This window comes from Anser anser (genome assembly GCF_964211835.1).
Source record: "Anser anser genome assembly, chromosome: 1".
In the NCBI taxonomy this organism is placed as follows: Eukaryota; Metazoa; Chordata; class Aves; order Anseriformes; family Anatidae; genus Anser; species Anser anser.
In genome coordinates this window covers 97,092,607-97,110,937 of record NC_139720.1, presented here as the reverse complement: position 1 = coordinate 97,110,937, position 18,331 = coordinate 97,092,607, and the positions used below count along the sequence as shown (strand labels likewise).

General features: G+C 42.2%; 1 long non-coding RNA gene across 4 annotated transcripts in view; it reads left to right on the top strand.

Moving 5' to 3' along the window:
• The window catches only part of LOC310892229, a 46,384-nt gene that overhangs the window by 15,502 nt on the left and 12,551 nt on the right, over positions 1-18,331 (top strand). The window contains exons 4-8 of one of the 4 annotated variants that reach the window (XR_014577970.1): positions 1,990-3,082; positions 9,704-9,926; positions 10,615-10,716; positions 14,806-15,032; positions 15,236-18,331. The exon at positions 15,236-18,331 is cut by the window's right edge and continues 347 nt beyond it. This is a non-coding gene — a long non-coding RNA (uncharacterized lncRNA). Of the gene's footprint in view, positions 1-1,989; positions 3,083-9,703; positions 9,927-10,614; positions 10,717-12,649; positions 13,254-14,805 lie in introns of those variants that run through there. The other 3 variants (XR_014577971.1, XR_014577972.1, XR_014577969.1) reach the window with 3 other exon arrangements.

Sequence of the window (18,331 nt, the reverse complement as noted above, 5' to 3'; positions counted from 1 at the left end):
CATTATAACGATGTTCTCGGAGAGGTTTGTAACATTTTCGAGCATAATTTTTCAATCAAAATTTAATTGTGCTATCCCACAGTCATTAATGACAGCATTAAATAGAAGCAGACTTGCATCACCCCTAGAAACATTCCTCCCCAGTTGTGTCAGCAAATCACCAATACCTTGCTGGGCATCTGAAACAGATCTTATTCCTACCAGAAACAGAGCCTTGTGATCTGAGGTGGGCAACAAATGCTGTCCAAGGAGAGGAATCTGTTCCTCCATGCCTCTGTAGAATTACCTATCTTTCTGCAGTATGCCCTCTCATCATGTGTCCACATATTATCACCTATACCTGTTGTTACCTCAAGTTACTAGCTGGGAGGTTATCTGCTGTAACGGTCACATAATTTCTCATTTAGAAAAATAACTCAGCTAGAGGAGCCTTCAGCTCATTCTAGACACTTAGTTACAGACTGTGAAAGATTTATGTATATGAAGTGTGCTCAGTTTTACTGTCATGCGCCATTGTTTTGACAGCCCAGATGAAGTTCCAGGTATGACATTATCAAACAGAATATGCCCTAGAGAAATTATTTTTCTGAGAGTTTTACTCCACACACTCTCAGCTTAAATATGCAGAACAGGCCACAGGAAAATGGGAAGAAAATTAAAGCTTTGATTCAGCAAAGAACTCTGGCGTATGCTTACATTTAAGTAGTTATATAGTCAGATTATGCTAGTGTTTAAAACCCAAGTACTTCAGTAAAATACCGAGCTGAGTTTGATGGGGCTCCTTCCCTTCTTTAAATGCCACTTGTAATTTGCTTACTAATTACTCCTGTTACAATAAATAAATAAGTAACCCCCCTGCAGAATAAAAAAGGGTTACATGGGCTAAAAAATAAAGGGTGGGCTCTAAGTGGAGCGAAGGTTCATGTGGGGTGACCCACATGACCAGAACATAAATAAAAAGGCAATCCTTTGTTCAGGGAGTATAGTGAGGGGCTGGGGAAGAGAGGTGGCCTTGTCTGGTGTTCAGAAATGGTGTAAAATAATGCTCTAAGGGAGTGTGAGCTGCTGAAGTCCTGGGCGTGATGAAAGGAGAAAAGGAGCTGGGCACCCTCCCAGCATCTGGTACAGAATCAACCATCCAGGCAGGAGATGTGCAGACAGGCAGCAGAATCGCCTGAGCTGATGGCACCAGGAGGCTCAGTTGTGCAGGAAGGAACCCAATGGGGTCATTTCCTGGAAAACACTGGTGGCAAACTCTGATGTGAGAGATGGAGAAACCAGCTGGAAGGGGGGGCTCTTCCCCACATGGCTCCCACAGAGGGATACGAATACAAATGTGGGAGGCATCTTGGGTTAAGGTGATAACCTCAGATTTGGTGGTCCATGCAAAAGGAAGGACAGAAGAGCAAACAGCTGACTGCAAGGATGAGGAAACTGGAGAATTATGCTGCCTTGCACAAGACCAGACTGCAAGAGAAAAAGGAGATAAGAAGCTCGGGGTTCTTCAAAGGGATGATAATAGCCAAATTAAACTAACCTAGTGCACAGGAAGGAAAAAAGAAATATACTGAGGCGAGTTTGGCTAAAGCATGAAACCTCCTTTGACCTCAAAAAAAGAAAAGGCAGAAAAAGGAAGGTAGGTCAGAGTAACAGAATTCAGAAAAAACAGTATGGGCATACAGGATTACAATCAAAAACTGACAGAAACAAAGCGTAAGAGGTTTTTAAGGACAGTAAAAACTATAAATATGTTCATGTGATACTTCAAAAACTCAATAACCAAAGTTACTAAGCAGGTTTTCTTTATTCTGATGTGGGTTGTGTGGGGGATTGTGCCGGCTAACACACCAAGGGTTACTGCTATTGTGCTTATATTAATGGGGTAAAAATATTAAGGTCTTGGCCTTCCCTTTGAGGGGGTGGACTGAATGATGATTTTAATCAGGTTTAGGCAATCAAGTGTCTTTTTTGCACGTTTTCCTCACTCAGGTCCCTTGTGAAGGAACTAGCAGTCCAAGCCTTCTTGGAGACTCAGAAAGTGAATCCTCGTGGTGCTTGTGGCGACGGTGCTTTTTGTGAGGTTGCTTTTGGCCAATGTATGCGAACCATTACTTCACAGTAAAACCACCACCACTGCTGGCCCGGAGCGTCTCAGACCAAGCCCTGCATACCCGACTAGCCCCCACCCAGGCGACAAGCTTCTCCTCGCCTCTCTCCCTGCCTGCAGGGCCGGGGCCGGGGCCGGGCTCGCCCAGCCGCAGGAAGGAAACAACCCCGCGTCCCTTCCTCACGCACCCCGCCCGCCCGGGACGCGGCGCCGCAGCCTGAGGCGATCCTCGCCCCCCGCCCCCCCCGTCCCCCCGTCCCGTTCCCGCCTCGCCCAACGGCCGCGCCTCGCGCCCCCCGCGGCCGTTAACCGCCCCCCCCCCCCCGCCTCGCGCCGCCGACCCCCGCGTGCCAGGGCGGGGGCGGAGGGCGCGGCGCGATTGGCCGGCGGGCAGCCAAGCGCGGCCCGCTCGCTCGCCTCCTATTGGCCAAGGGGAGGGAGAACGCCCCCGCCCACCTTCCTTCTCTCCCATTGGCCGGCCGTGCCGGCCGGGCCCCGCCCCCCCGGGGTCATTTAAGTTTATGGGGGGAAATAAATAAATAAAGCGGGAAATAGAAATGCGTAGAAGGGGGGGGAGCGCAACCTAACCTGCTGCTCGAGGGCGGAGGCGCCCGCGGTGGCCAATCGGCGCTCAGCTGCCGGCAGAGAGTGACGCCTCGGCGGAGCCAATCAGCGAGCCAGGCGGCTGTTATCATTCCCGCGCCGGCCAATGAGAGGCGTCACGCTTTTGACCGACGTTTGTGCGGTCCAATAGGAGGCGCGCATAGCGGGCCGGCGAGCGCGGCTTCGCCTATAGAAAATCCCCCCGCTAGTCGCCAGGGAGGGGGCGGGCACGGATCGGGGGGCGTGGCCCAGGTGGGGAGTGGCGGGGCTCGGAGCCAATGGGGGCAGGGCAGCGGGGGTGTGCGGGGGCCAATGAGGGGGGCCGCCTGTGAAAAGCGCCGAGCCGGTGCGCTGAGGGGGAAGATGAGAGAGGTACCGCGCTTCCGGGGTCAGCGGGCGGGTAGGGGCGGGGCCGCCGCCGAGGCCACGCCCACCGAGGGGCGGGGCCACGGGGAGGAGGGGGGGCGCTGAGGGGGGGGGGGGTGCAGCCGTTGGGAGCGCGCTGCGAGCTGTTGGGCTCCAACCGCCGCCTGTGAGGGGGGGCGCGGGGGGGCAGCCCCGGGGCTGAGGTGCGAGGGATAAATGTTAATAAAGTGAGAGAAGGGGGCCGGTGCCGTGGTACACAGAGCCCGGAGAGAGGCTCGCGGGTCAAAGTAAACGCTTGGGGTGGAAAAGTATCTACGTAAACGCTGCAACTGCACAACAGTCCTGAAGTCTGAATACCTTCCAGCCTTCCTGAGTGCTGGGGAGGTGCGCTCACACGAAATTAAGTCCCGCGTGGAAATTAACATCCCATAGAGAAATCACCTCCCATATAGAAATCCTGTCCCTGAAATGCTGGAGCTAACGTGGAAACGCCGTCCCCTTTAGCATCTGAGGATCCCGGGGCGCTTTGCAACAAAAAGTAACTTAAAAATAACCCCATGGTAGGAAAGTAATGTCACCCTTCTGTAAGGAACTCCGAGGTGAGAGTGTTTTTAGCAGCTGGGCTGCCGTCGGTGGATGCTCCGAGCACACGGAGTTGACTGGAAGGAGCCTTCCCACCCCAGTGGAAAATGTGGTGTTTGTAAACTTGCAGTTTTCTGCAGGAAAGTTCCAGTTTTACTGGGAAAAAAAAATAGATTTTTCTGACCAGAAAATTAAAGTGATGGTTCGTGGCTACCTGCCTTGACAACCTCTGTCAATTCCACTTTCTGCTCGCAGGGAGAAAGCACGGTGAACAAAACCTTCCCCTGTGAGAGAGCTTCGTGTCCCCCCCCCAACACACACACACAAGGAATTGCTTAGACTTTTTATTCCACAAAGGATGTGAGAGCTTTACTTTTTGTCCTGAAACACAACTGAGCATTTTTTTCATAGGATGAAAATTCCAGTGTTTGGCCAGCCTGAATCAAAACTTCTGGAAACTTGGGGCCAGATCTTTGGCTTGTACAAACTGGCTAGCTCCATTGTGTTTAGTCCACAGAGGATTTGGCCCTAGTTAATTAATGGTTCACCCAAGGTCGTGCAGTGAGTTGATTTTAAAGCTGGGAACCGAATCCAGAGCTGTTATTATTCAGTCCTGTCATATATCTTGAAGTTTACTGCACAACATTGTATTTTTCTTAGACAAGCTGGATTAATAAGAGCCAGAATCCACGAGACTCTGATTGCAACTTTTCTTAAAAATCGTGCTCTGAAAATCTATTCAATTGTGATCTTACTAGAAAAGAGAGTAAATATGTTGTAATTAGTGCATAGGTGACACTGACTACCGAGGGAGAGAGAGGCCTGAAAAACTGCTTTTGTTATTTAAACCTTTCTTTCAAAGTACAAAAGCATTTGATTGGCACTTCACTGATTTAATAGTCCATTTGTAATGCAGGAAGAACATTACAGAAGATTTTTAGCATTATTTTAAATCTCATCATTTAATCTGTAGGTGTTTAAAAAAAAATCCTCATTTCTAGCTGAAGAAAACTTTCTGATAGCACGTAGAATCTGCGACTAGTCAGTTGTTAAAGGTATGGATGTCTTGTGGCTTCCAAAATAAAATGGTTTGTAGTCTTAAAATAAAACTTGGCTTGTTTGTTGTGCTAGCAAATAAAGGAATCTTTCTGGCCAAGGATATCATGGTAACGCTGTAATGTTAGGAATGGCATCCAAAGCCCCCTGCTTTAAAATCAGGGGGCTTCTAGCATTCGACCTAAACAAGAGAGCAGCTCAGATCCTGTGCAGCAGTGAGGCCAGGTGCACAAGGTGCCAGCTAGTTCATTCAATATTCTGCATTTACAGAGGCTGTTTTTCACCTGTGCTTGCATAAATCTGCTTTGTAAAGGTTGGATTCTTTTTCTGATTTACACGTGGGGAAGATAAAAAAGCAACGAACCCAGACTGCCTCCCCACGTATCTGTTTGAGAGTGGAAAAGGACTCTGTGAAGCTCACGAAGGCTCTTCTTTGCCTTCCAAATGTTTGGGGGGTGACTTCACAGCTAAAATATTATATGCTAGAAAGACCCTGAATTAAACAGCAGTGAAACGACTCGCCAATGTCAAAGAGCAGGCAGTGACAGAGTTTGCACAGACCCCTCTGCCTCCCAGGCCACAGCTGCACCTATTGGCTTCATTGTCCCATCCCTCCCACGCACATGCATGCCTGGCATTGTTTTGGAAATACAGCAGAAACTTGATAATTCAAACTGATGACTCGGAGAGCCACTTGTGGGACTAATTTATTGGGTAAATTAGTGACTACATGTGCAGGCAAATTTGGGAAAGAAAAAAAAAGATGCTGTGTCATAGTGTATGATTTGTTCAGTTACTTCGAACAGCGCGGTTTAATTGTCAATGCATTAATTTAGTATACTGGAAAATATTTGTGTTGGATGTTTTAAAAGTAAAGTCTTGAAAGGTCTCAGCGTGGTTCTATCCTCGTTTAAATCTTTGAGGCGAATTGGGTTTTCAGTTCTTCAACGAGGAGTTATAATTTGGGATTAGAAATTAATCCATAGCACCTATTTTATGGTACAGGATTTATGGCATGCCTCAGAGGTTAAACCATAGCCCTAGTAGACTGATCCGTGCTGTAGGCTTATTTGATTTCAGCAGGACTGCCTGACTAAGACAAATAGGATTTGATCCTTGCTGGGTAACTCTGGTCAAATTCCAGGTGCCTCTTAAGACTTGCGATTTCCATCTCGGTATTAGAAAATAAATGTGTTCTCTTTGTTTATTTTTCACAGGACCTCAGTATTGTTCAGTACAGTTTGTCATGTGAGGCTGTAAATCCCTTCAAGCAAGGTGGGGTTTTAGATTTGCAAACTGTTCCCAAATAATCACACCTGTACCGTGAAGGAAAAGGCTGTCCTCTGGCCAAGCGTGGACAGAATTTAGGATGCTTAGTTAATTGAGATTCCAGAGCAACTGGAATTACTAATATAGAAGATGCTAGGGAGAAAAATAATTATTTTTAATTTGTTCAAAGTACCAACTTAATGTTAAACAATCAAAATTCATCTGTAATTGCATGCATAGTAGCCCAAGTAATCTTACCAGCAGTTTAAACTCTCCGAAGAGGCAAGCTATTGTCGAAAGTATGCACAAATTATTATGGTATTAAAAACAAAACAAAAACAATACAATGTCTCAAACTGGCAGCTTTTAGTAAACTTTGTTTGTTTATCCTCCCATAGTCATGCTGACCCTTGATCGTAGGTATCAGAGCAACACAAACAAAACAAAATCCAGTTCTTTAATTTTCATGAGCAGTGTACTCCGAGATGAATCACTGAGCGATCCCGAAGCAGAACAAAATAGTTGTCATTGACAGGTTTTCACAACCAGAGGTGATTTCTGGAACCTTTGCACTGCTTTGTGAAGTCCAACATTTTGTATCTCCAGCAGTGTGAGCGGAATAAAAAAAGAGTTCAGGGTGTAGATTATCTTGCTCTTATCAATACTAGTAAATACTAGATTCTACTCTGATTTTACCAGATAGTCCTGAAAGATGCCTCAAGAAATGCCTAAATATAACCCTTTGTTATCAAATTTTCTCATCGGGGATAGTTCTGATTGTTTTGCTGTTTACTCAAAAAATAATTATTCCTTCTGCTTTCTCCTTTCTCCTTTCTTTCTTTCTTTCTTTCTTTCTTTCTTTCTTTCTTTCTTTCTTTCTTTCTTTCTTTCTTTCTTTCTTTCTTTCTTTCTCTCTCTCTCTCTCTCTCTTTCTCTCTCTCTCTTTCTTTCTTTCTTTCTTTCTTTCTTTCTTTCTTTCTTTCTTTCTTTCTTTCTTTCTTTCTATCATATACGGGGTCCAACCCAATTATTGCTTCTTATATTTTCATAAAAGCACACTGAAGACTGAGTGCTTGTTTACTGGTTTTGGTTCCTGGTTTAAGACTTGGAACCCTGAAGCTCTCAGCTCTGCCACGAATAGCATATTTGACTTTAGGGAAAATTGCTCCGTCTTTGTTTCCTATCTGTGTAACAGGAATAATGCTCATGTGCTGTCATCACAGATATTTGCAAAGGTATATACACAGAGAATTCTGAAATGCCGTTGTTATGGTTATGTAGAATATCTCAGTAGTAATTTCAGAGACTCGGTGCCAATTATTCCATTGGCTATTTGGTTTGACAGTGAGTGCCAGTGTTAGTAACTTCATAAACTTCACTGTAGTTATTCTGGGTTTGCATCAGAAAACAGAACGTGGCTTAGACATGAATTTCCTCTTTGAAATAACTGAAGTGACATCAGTGGAATTATACAGGAATGATTTTGGCATTGATATTACTGCCAGACACAGTGCTGAGTGCTTTGGCCTCATACAAAGCGAGCTGTCTTAGCATTACAGGAGTTCAAAGCTTCTTCTGAGTTGTAGTATCCTCTTTACCATTTTAAGTTTTCAAGTACTGCAGCTAGCAAGTAGCGTTGCTGCAAGAACCTACAGGGTTTAAAAATGCGCCTGTACACAAATGACTTAATCCCCTTACTACCTTTGGCACATCCATAGGTCTAAAGCTTAAAGATTTCCAACTTTTAAAGGTTTTTTGTGACAAACTGCGGTCAGAAACGCCGGCTGTTTTTCTTACACGTAGCACTTTATATTTCCAGACGCTGTAAACACTGGCCTTCAGCAAGCCTTTGTGTCACACATCACTTTATGGAAGAAGAAAGCAGAAAATCCCCACTGTTTCAAAAATGGGTGATAACTTTTAACTGTTTGTATTTTTTGCAAGCATCTGTCGAGGCACTGAGGTTTTATTTCCACGACCAGCGCTGCTCGATCTGTGCTTTACCCTATGGTAGAAGTCGGGGCTTTCAGGAATAGTGAAACAGCAGCAAAGTTCTTTAAAACAGACTGGGAGTGCCTGGAGTTTGGTGTTCAGGCCACTAGAAAAGCTGTTCTTTGGTAGTTTTAAGCGCAATAGAATGAAATTTGGGGCTGAAAGAGCAGGCGCTGTTATTATTCTGTACAAGCAGCAATGCCTGTTTTGTTAGGCAGTTTCCCGTTTCGTAGCTGTAAAATAAATACATAGAACCATTTGTGCTCTTTAGGTGGAATTTAGAGGTTGGGTCCAGCTTCTCTCCAAAACTCTCGCAGGACTTCTCCCCCATTGTGGCGTGTGAATAACAACCGCCGAGCTCAACGCGAGGTTTTTGCATCATGTGGCTGAAAAGAGGCGCCCCTATTTATAGCATTCAAACATTGGCAGGTGCAAGACTGGTGAGAAACTTTAGTCTCACACATCCAAAGTGGTTGTTGGGAAGAGTCTTCTGCGTGGTGGAAGCTGCTCCGAGCTGGGCCACGAGAAACAGCAGCCCTGCTCGGTGGCTGTCTCCTCGTTTAGATCAATCAGCTTGTATTTCCAGGAGGGGGTGTAACGAAGAAGGGCCTGATGGTGCTGATTGCAGTAATATACTTAGCTATGGCAGCTTTAGCTATTATTTATAGAAGCGCTAATTATATCAATAGAAATAGCAATATTAATACTGTTAAGTGTCAGAATCCACGCTTGACAGCATGAACTGAACGCAGCTACTGTGAAACAAGGCAGCCAGCTTGTCTCCCTTGTCAAACCACCAATATGCATTTCAGGAAGAGTACACACCCACTTTAATTGCTCGGGGTCTCACCGTTTTTGCTCATCTTGTTTTATCACTCTCACTTCAAGCAGAAAACTCCCGAGACTGGCTGTTCCCATGAAGCGCAGCCTGTATCCTGAGTCGGTCCAGGACATGCAAACTGTGACTAAAATGTCGCAGTGGGTTCCGGTTCAAAGCTGTCATTCTGCAATGCTGGCAACCGAAAAGTGTCTCAAAGTTCAGATTTGGACCCAAACTTTTTTTTTTTGAGCCTGTGCTCTACCGCTTCTTGTTTACAAAATAGTTGGTGAAAACTCACATAGATTTCAATACCCACAGTTACGTGCAGACGACGTTATAACCAGCCTTAATTGGCATCTTTTAAAGGGCAGAAATCATATTACCAAAAAATAAACAAAACTAAAAGAAAACAAGAGCATATTGAGACTCGTTTTCTGGCTGCTTTTTTAACATTTAAAATGTGCTTGATTTCCTGTCATAGCTCTTGTTACTTCTGCCTACCTCTTGTGACAGTGTTTTAGACTGACTTCCCACAGGAGCTTACAAATCAAGCAGGTTAATGTCTTCATTAAAACTGAATAACAGTTTACTTTGGGAAAAAACATATTAAATATTTCAGGATATTGAACACCAAACTACTATTAAGCTTTAACTAATGCATTTACTTTGCTGACACTTGCTCTCCGATGGGATATGTAGCTCAAGTTAATGTCACTAGAAGTGATGTTTAAGGCTTCAAGAGGAAGTGTTTCCAACCCCTTCTAGATGATTTTACTCCAATTCTATCGCTCTGTACTTGAGAAAAAGTTTTAAATAAGTTATTTCAGCAACTTGCCATCCTTATTTTGGAAACGTTCTGGGTATAGATGTCCCCTCTAAAGTCTGAAATAACCCTTTCTGTGTCCTAGATATATGTGGTATGTTGTGTAAAGGAAGTGACAGCCTGTTGGCCTCAGGACACGTAAAGAATGTCCTTAGTACGCTTTGCCTTTGGGAGGAAAATACAAAGATTGTCACAAACGGGAAGTCACGTTCACAACGCTTCTGTCACCAGTGCTTGTAAACCCACCTCAAGGTGCCACTGATGTAGTGGAAGTGGATCAGCAGAACAGAAGTGGAGGCACGTGGCCAGTAAGTCAAGGCTTCTCGGTTGGCAAGTGGTGGTGTTCTGCCTGGGCTGCTGTTGCTGCAGAACTGTTTGCTTATGTCTTTCTCCCTCTGTGCAGAATCCATTTGCGATGATGCCATGTGGGACACGGGGCATGCCATCAGTAATAGGGAAGGGGGTTGTTTGGGTTTCCTTGGGTTTCCTTTGTTCATGTTGCACTGCATATTCTGTTGGTGTGATTTGCTTTAGCAGCTCTTTTTGTTTTTGTTGTTTCCTGGTTTTGTTTTTTCTTTTTGGTGGTGGGTTGTTGGGTGGTTTTGTTTTTTGTTTTTTTTTTTGACCTCTTGATTTGGCAATCCTATGGTTTACTTATCTATTATCAAAGCCATGTCAGACTGTGGTGCGTCATTCTTCCTGGATCTGACTGCAGCAGCACCCCAGTACATGAAGCAATCAAACAACATTTCTTCTCTGGCAAATTTAAACCGCTCCCTTTGAAGTTTGTTAATTTATCCAAAAAGAAAAATATCAAAACCAGTTTCAGCTCTGTGCAGAAATAATACTGATATTCTCTTATGCTATTTCCCATTGTTGATCTTTAATAATTCTGGAACTTTTCTGACATCTCTGTAAGCTCTGTGAGCAGGTGATCTGTGAGTAAATCTCCCTGAGGAGTTACAAAGTTTCTTGAATTATTTACATCTACTGTAGGAACTCTGCCTTGTATTGCATCCTGGGCTGAGTGTGCGGACGATGCAAGCTGGATGACGGAGAAGGAAGCAGGGAATGTGCCTATGGCACATAAAGATACCTGTAAGTTTTATGCATACATTGTATCAAAATAATTCTACTGTAATGCTGCTGGCTTCAGCAGAGTTTACTTGTGGAAAAAAATTTGCCCACAAAACTTATGTTGGTTATGGCCATAAAGAAGTCATTGAGAAAGTTGAATGGCTTAGAGAATCATTTAAACAGTAGGGCAAAAGTACAAAGGCCAGTTTAACTACTACTGGGTGTCTGAAATACGTCGTCATTCAGTGGCGAAGCTCTGGAACATACTGAGCTCTATCCTCATCACAGCTGGCAAATTTGGTAATTCCTGGTAGGCTACTAGGTAATTAATGCATGTGCCTGGAAATTTATTTATTTATTTATTTATTTATTTTTCTTTACTTGTAGCCACATTGCATTTAAGTTCAGGAGATAAAATAATTCTCATTTTCACCTACATAATTCTTCGGGGCAGTCCACTTTTTGGGTAAACAAATGCAGCTCAAAATTGCCTTGAATTTACGTGCCATGCACATTTGTTCACTGTATTGTCATTCTTGCCCTTTAATTGGTTGCATGTGTTACATTTTTGAGATTTTTGCATTTGCCATTTGAAAATAAAAATTGTGTTGCCTAGTCCTGACTTGCAGGATAAATGAAACAGAACTGCTTTTGCTGCTGCGGTGGCTCAGTACATGTACTCTTGTGGTGTCAAAACATACTCAGATTCACAATTTGTTTGCTGAAACAAACTTCTGTGCCTTGTGCACACTCGCCTCGCACAGACATTTGTTCCTGTAAAATGTAATGTTTCAGTCAAAGAATGTAGACTTGTGTGGTTCTGGTTGGCCTGAAGGAAAGTTACCAGAAATCAGGGATTGAGATGAAGAGGGTTACTCATCCCACTTTTTGGTGAATGGGTCATGTTGCTGGTGCCATATCAGAGATGTTTGCCCCATCTTGCCTGTCCTGCACCTGCTCTATGGATGGCGTTATCCTGGCAGTTTTATTTCCAGTTCAGTACTGCTCCTAGAAGGCACAATAACCTGGGCTTCGAGAAAACAGTTTAAATTAATGCTATCCAGATTCCCAGATCACTATTAACATCATTTGTGTATTGCAATAGAACTAGGCAAGTCCCAGATGAGATCAGCGCCCCATCCGCTGGTGTGGGTGTTTTACATACTGTAAAATAGAATCACTGCCTCAGGAAGCGTATAGTTAAATGAGCAAGTCAAGCAAAAGGTGAAGGGAACAAAATATTGTAATTCCCACTATAGTGACTGCAGACTAAGACACAGAAAGATTTAGTGACTTGATCAGGATAATCCAGGGAAAGGAAAGAGAGGTTTTCAGAGGCAACTAACTCCCACTAAAGCAAGCATGGGAGTGATGTGCCAACCTGCCATTTGTGCCTTTGAAAATTTCCCCAGGGAGTCTATTGTAGAGCCAAGCATTGAACTCTGATCTTCAGTCCCCCACCAGACAACCGTTCTTTTCTGCTTTAAGTGGTTTTAATTGAAAAATACCATCTGAACAGTGTCTGTAAAGAATTACTTTTCCTCAGAACCTCCAAAAGAAAAGGAAAATGATGTGCTGCAGCAATAAATTAACCAGTGATCAAAATAAAAACCACAGTCTTGTTATGAAAACCAGAACTGGTGGATAAATACTGCGAATTTATGAAACCACTGAAAAAAAAATCTACTTTGGTAAATGTTAACACTATTAGAAGTAAAGAATTTTTTTAATTATTAAACTATTCAAAACTCTTCTAAACAGACTTCACAAGCAAAAGCTACAATTTTATTTTTTTAAAAAGCAAGCAGTTCACCCTTGCTTTCCTGCAGGCACTATTTATATCTGTGTCGGTGTTTGTTTCAGAGAAGAGAATAAAACTGAAGCCCACATGACCCTCTCATATTCTCCCCAAATAGCAATAACACTTTTCCTTTTTTTTTTTTTTTTTTTCCAGAGCTGTACGAATATTGGCTCACACATTCTCATTGCTTTGTGAGCAGGTTGACGCTCTCCCCATTTTACAGTTTGGGAAACAATGGCTGAACTCAAGGTTATCCGAGTCCAGAGAAACTGTTAGAGTCAGATTACGCTGCTGGAGTGACCCATGTTCAGGCCACTCCAACACGTCCCCAAATAATATTTTACAAGCATGAGCCATCTGTGTGTGATGAGATCAGACGTAAGGAAGTCTGTAGTTGCCAAGAGAATTTGAGTGAGCAGAATTGTACAACTACAAAGAAATCCTACAGCATCAACAAAGGAAGCTAAGAGAAATATTCCCACTGAGTTCTTTCGGACTATTTTAATTGGACCATTTGTTCTTGCAATATTTTAAGGGTTCATTCTTCCTTTTGCACATCTGATTAGTACTGACAGTATTGCAAGCTCCGTGTTCATTATGAATAGCCTCCAAAACGGATAGTCCCATATTTTGGAAAAGAACAAGGTATTATTTCTGCTGTGCCTCCCTGTGCACCTGTAGGGGAAGCCAGCCTTTTTGACCTGGCTGCATCACAACCTCCTCCCCCTCACAAACCCCCACAAAATTTCCCCGGACAAAACTCCCCCAGAATTCTCTGTCAGCTTCTGACCACAAAGTACTTGCTGCGTGTGGACCTCAGAGGTAGGATGGGCTCATTACTTATGTAATCCTGCTTTTATTTGTTTTATGGAGTACTTCACAAAAGCAAATAAATGCAAAGGATAGGCTTTTCAAAAGCTCTCAGCATCAGTCTAGCTCTTCTCCCTTTGAAGACAGTGGGGACTTGACTTGACTGGAGATGGAATTAAGCCAACCCTGAGCATTTTCAACAACTCCAGTCATAGTATCTCCCCAGAGAATTTATGATCTAACAAAAAGGATTAATTGATTAGCTCTCAAGTTGACCAATGGATATTAATCTTTTGCTTTCAAGAACAACTCTGATTTTGGAACAGAAAGTCTCCTGAGTTTTTCTTTTGGTTACTATGGGTTAAGTTCTGTTAGGGTTTCTCCCAGTTTGTTTTATTAGAAAACGGTATTTATTTGACTGCGGTATGCTACCTAAAATTGCTATAATTTATTTCTTTATTTCCATAAACATTGCTGTGTTTATTTTGGATGAGTGGTTAGTTAAAAAAAATATCATAAAAACATATTGGTTACCTCTGATATCTAATTTTCTCTTGTAATCACTGTATGTAGTTTTTCTATAGCACTGATTAAAAAAAAGTTGGGGAGGAGAGACATTAGAATCTATTTTCAGGATGGCATATCAGACCACACGCACTTATGGGGTAGAGTAGATTTGTTATTTTGGGCAGTACTGTGGAACTTATGAGAAGCTTTCTTTTTTTATACAAAGTTAGTTCAGAGTAGATTAAAGTTTATTTCAAACTCAGCATATTTGACCTCAAGCATCATAAGAGTCATGTAGAATTGGCTCATGCTATTAAATTCCTACAGTGAACTCCATAATAATGATTAATTTCTTTCATAAACTCTCTTCATAATTAATACAGGTTTCATTGTGGGCACTGCTATTCTCATATTGATTATCTCTACAATTTAGATTGGACTCTTAAAATGATGTCTTTGTTTACTCTGATGACCAGACATTTATTTTATTTGGATAACTCTCATCATTTGCAAACTGAACTGGGGATATTGCTACCATAGAAATTACAAATATTTCAGAGCTGTTTCTTGCAAGAGCAGGGATAATTTTTTGGCACCTGAGATTAATAATACTTTGGTGTTCTCTGATGCCTCTCATCTGAGAATGTGAGTTCTTTATGAACATCAATTAATTAAGCTTTAAGACACCCTCCTGAAATAGGGAGGCATTAGTAACCTCTTGCACTGATGGATAAACTCAAATTTAGAGACACTGACTGACTTAGTCAAAGTCACCTGGTAAATTATCAGGAATATAACCCAGTTTGTTGACTACCGGTGTTTCTGTTGTGAGTAGTTTCTTTCTCCTGGCATGATAATTTTTGGCATGGCATAGTTGCTTTTGGCAAAATATGCTTTTTAAAAAGTTATAATGACAGGAGATGTTTTAGCTGCCTGAAAAAGTATGCACCTTTCTTGATGCTTGTTTCTTCTCAAAAATAATTTATTTTCAGGATTCTCTCATAAGCTGCAGTTAATAAACTTTTCAGACTCGGATAATCTCCTTCAGAAAAAGGGTTTCTTCACGTTTCTGGACAACTACAGGAGAAGCAGTTTAAGGGCAAAAAAGCAGAAAATAATGAACGATAAGACTGAGAGATCTGAGCATATTGAGGGAGAAGAGACACAAACCAGATTTTGCAGCATCACAGCGCACACTTTATACAGTGCTATGCAACAGGTGAGCCTTCCTCTTGGTTCCTCCTGTGTATTAACAGCATAAATCCACATCATTACTGTATTTAAAAGCACTTGGGCACAGCTCCAGTCCTCAGAGAGCTCAGGGATGGGGACAGTATATCTTGCGTGGGTGTGTTGCCTGGGCTCCACAGGGTCCTGAGCCCCTTGGCGCTTGCTGAGCTCTCCTTGTTTTGTTAACTTCAGAGGGAAGTTGCAGTGGGTGGCAGAAGGCAATCTCCAGAAGGCCTGGGAGAGGAGCAGGAATTCCAGTTTTTGAGCTGAATTCAGCCGTCCTGCTGCTGCCAAACCTCTGAGCAGGGAGGGGGAGATGTGGATGTAAGAAGCAGCACGTATATCAGTATCAGTGCTTCCAGTACAACGGCCCCCATGCCTGAGGACAGCGAGTGCAACTAAGGACAACGTGGAATTTATAAGAGTACCTCACATGTTGAGATGCTTTATAGTCCCCCCTGTGAATAGCCTAGCAAAAACCATATGTGAAATATAAATATACTGGGACTTAAAAACAGAGCTGTATTCCAGCCTTTTAAGTTAATTTTATAACATGCTGCATCCGAGGGCTTAATGTGTGTTGTATGCGGTGCTAGCCGACTAGCACGGGACTTAATAAAAGCAGTATGTACTGGAGACACCAGAGGGGCTGGTGGAAGATGGGGAAAGAAGATGGTGGAAATATCACATTTTAGTGAAAGAAAGAATCCAGTTTAAACCAACTGGCTGCTTGTTTCCTTCAGTCAAAATGCAACAATGAACTCCTGTTGTCATGCTGAGTCAGTTGGCAGTGACTCATTTTATCAGTCTCAAAATTGTCCGGCATTTCATCAGAACTGGATTACACAATGGGTTTTTCCTTTTCCCCCTTTTTTTTCCCAATACACTTGTAATATTAATAGGCACATAAATCATCTGACGTTAACATGTTTCCTCATTAACTTTTACTTTTTTAATTATAAAATTAGTAATCATACAACTTCCCGAAGAGGGAAATACAGTAATCCCAAATCTGACTTGAAATTATAAAGTGCAAACTTTCTTAGTTATGCCCTTCTCTCAGTTAAAAATAAGTTAAAGCCTTTTGTTACTTTCCACAGGATATTGGCATAGCTAACGTATGCTCACAATTGTTCGGCTGAGGTATGTGTTCTCTATTGGGTGTGGAGAGAAAATTTGTATGTGGCAACAGCAGCCAACATATCAGGGTTGATTTTTCTCCTCAGCATGACTTTTTTTGGCTATTTCTGCAAAAGTCTCTTGGAGAAAACACTCAAATGTAGTATTTTATTTGCTCAAACATTGCTCATGTGATGTGATTCATTTTGTGGGCATATTTAATCCTTAAACACAAAAAGACCCGTTATCTAAAGTACAAAGAGTGTGATTCCCTAATTAAAACTTAAGAACATACTCCTGGTCTGCATAGTCTGTAGAAAAGTTAGGTCTAGGAGGTTTTACATCTAACTCTGCATACCAGATTCTTTCATTTTAGCGCCTACAATGTTACACATTTTCAATCAAACCGATATGAATAAACTAAAAACGTGTAAAAAGTGATGCTGAGTTGGCTGGACAGCAACACATCTGTTCTAAAACCCAGCATTTCTAAGTCAGCCGTCTTGTCTAACATAACATCTGTATTTTCCACTCACATGATTAAATTAATTGTGCTCAGTCAAATCCACTTTGTAATTGTAGGTTTGGGGCAAAAATGTGGACCTTCATTTTTTAATCGTAGAAGATTTGAGATATCCAGAATATGTTCCATTCCTGCCCCAAACTCTGCATCCTATTTTGTGTTTAATCCCATCCGTCTGTGTTTGGAATCAGTCCTGGTGGCTATCAAATGGAAAGCTTCCAAGCGTCTTTGAATAGTTTTTTAATTTTGTTCTTCAGTGGTTCTAGTTCTTTGCTGTTAATTAGATCAAACCACATTTCCACTGAGGGTGTAACGGTAGTGTCATCAGCCTGTAATCTGTCAAGTCCCACTGAAACCTGCTTCAACTGCTTTTGTAAATTTAGTACCTCTCTGTAAAGTTCCTCGCAGAGGAAAACATTTACTATTTTTTGACAAAAAGTCCTTCTTGTTCTCACTGCCGATTTCAGCGTACTTGCTGATGCAAACATAGATAGAGGTGCATGTTCGTGAGAGCAGCACGAAGTGTCACTGGAAACCAGGGACATCAGTCTTCCTTTTTCACTCAAGTTAGCCAGGCTGTGGGCAATTGTGGAGCAATTTTTGTCCATAGGCTCTACAGTACAGTTTTGGGAAAGTTTGGTTGCTGCTTTGTAACTCAGCGTGGTTGAAATACAGCATTGAGCAGCCACACATAGCAGCAGAAGAATTGTTTTAAACGATCTTGTTTCAAGTTTGTTTTTGTTGCCTAACCAAAAAGTAAAGCCATCTTTCTCATGTTGTTCTAGTTGGTCTTGGATGGTATCTTTGGTAACATTGCACCAATATTTGTGTTTTTCATTTTGATACAGAATTGATAGCAGCACACGAGGACATACATTTCATTGTCTGCGTGCTTGTGGCCATCAGGAGGTCATTTGTCATGGTCAGCTAGCTATCCTGCACTAATGTCACTATTCAATGCTGGTTCATTTGTTTCTTTCATTCTTTCTTTCTTTCTTTCTCTTTCTTTCTTTCTTTCTTTCTTTCTTTCTTTCTTTCTCTCTCTCTCTCTCTCTCTCTCTCCTTCCCTCCCTCTCTTTCTCTTTCTTTTTCTTTATTTTCTTTATTTTATTTCTCTTTCTCCCTGTTTCTTCACTTGGAGTTTCTTCTAGTGGACAGCTAAAATTAGAAATCTTTAAAAGAAATGTTTCAATCATTGCTATCAGTTGCTCCTTTTGTGTTCCACGGAAGGCAATATCATTAAGATAAAAGAAGGTTGCATCTGTCTTGCTAAGTAGAGCTTTTCTTTAAAGCATAATCAACTAGTAAGCTCATTTTTGGGTCTTCAAGACACAAAGGTGTCTAATGTTGAAGAGCATCTAGGAGGTTTGGAACAGATTTAAATTGTCATTGCAGCTACGTTTAATAATGATAATGTCAGCACTAAAAACATCTCACTTTCAGGATCATCAAACTCATCAGAGTTCTGCTTCATTAGTTTCACTTAAAAGAGCATCTCATCTTAAAGGGTCTGCAGAAATGAATTGTCTGCGCTTTTTGAAATAGATGTGAATTCATCCCAGCTTCTTGAAAACAATTTTTGATAGTGGCTGCAGTATACTATCAAAGAATTATCTCAGGTTTCGTATTACTTTGGTACATGCACA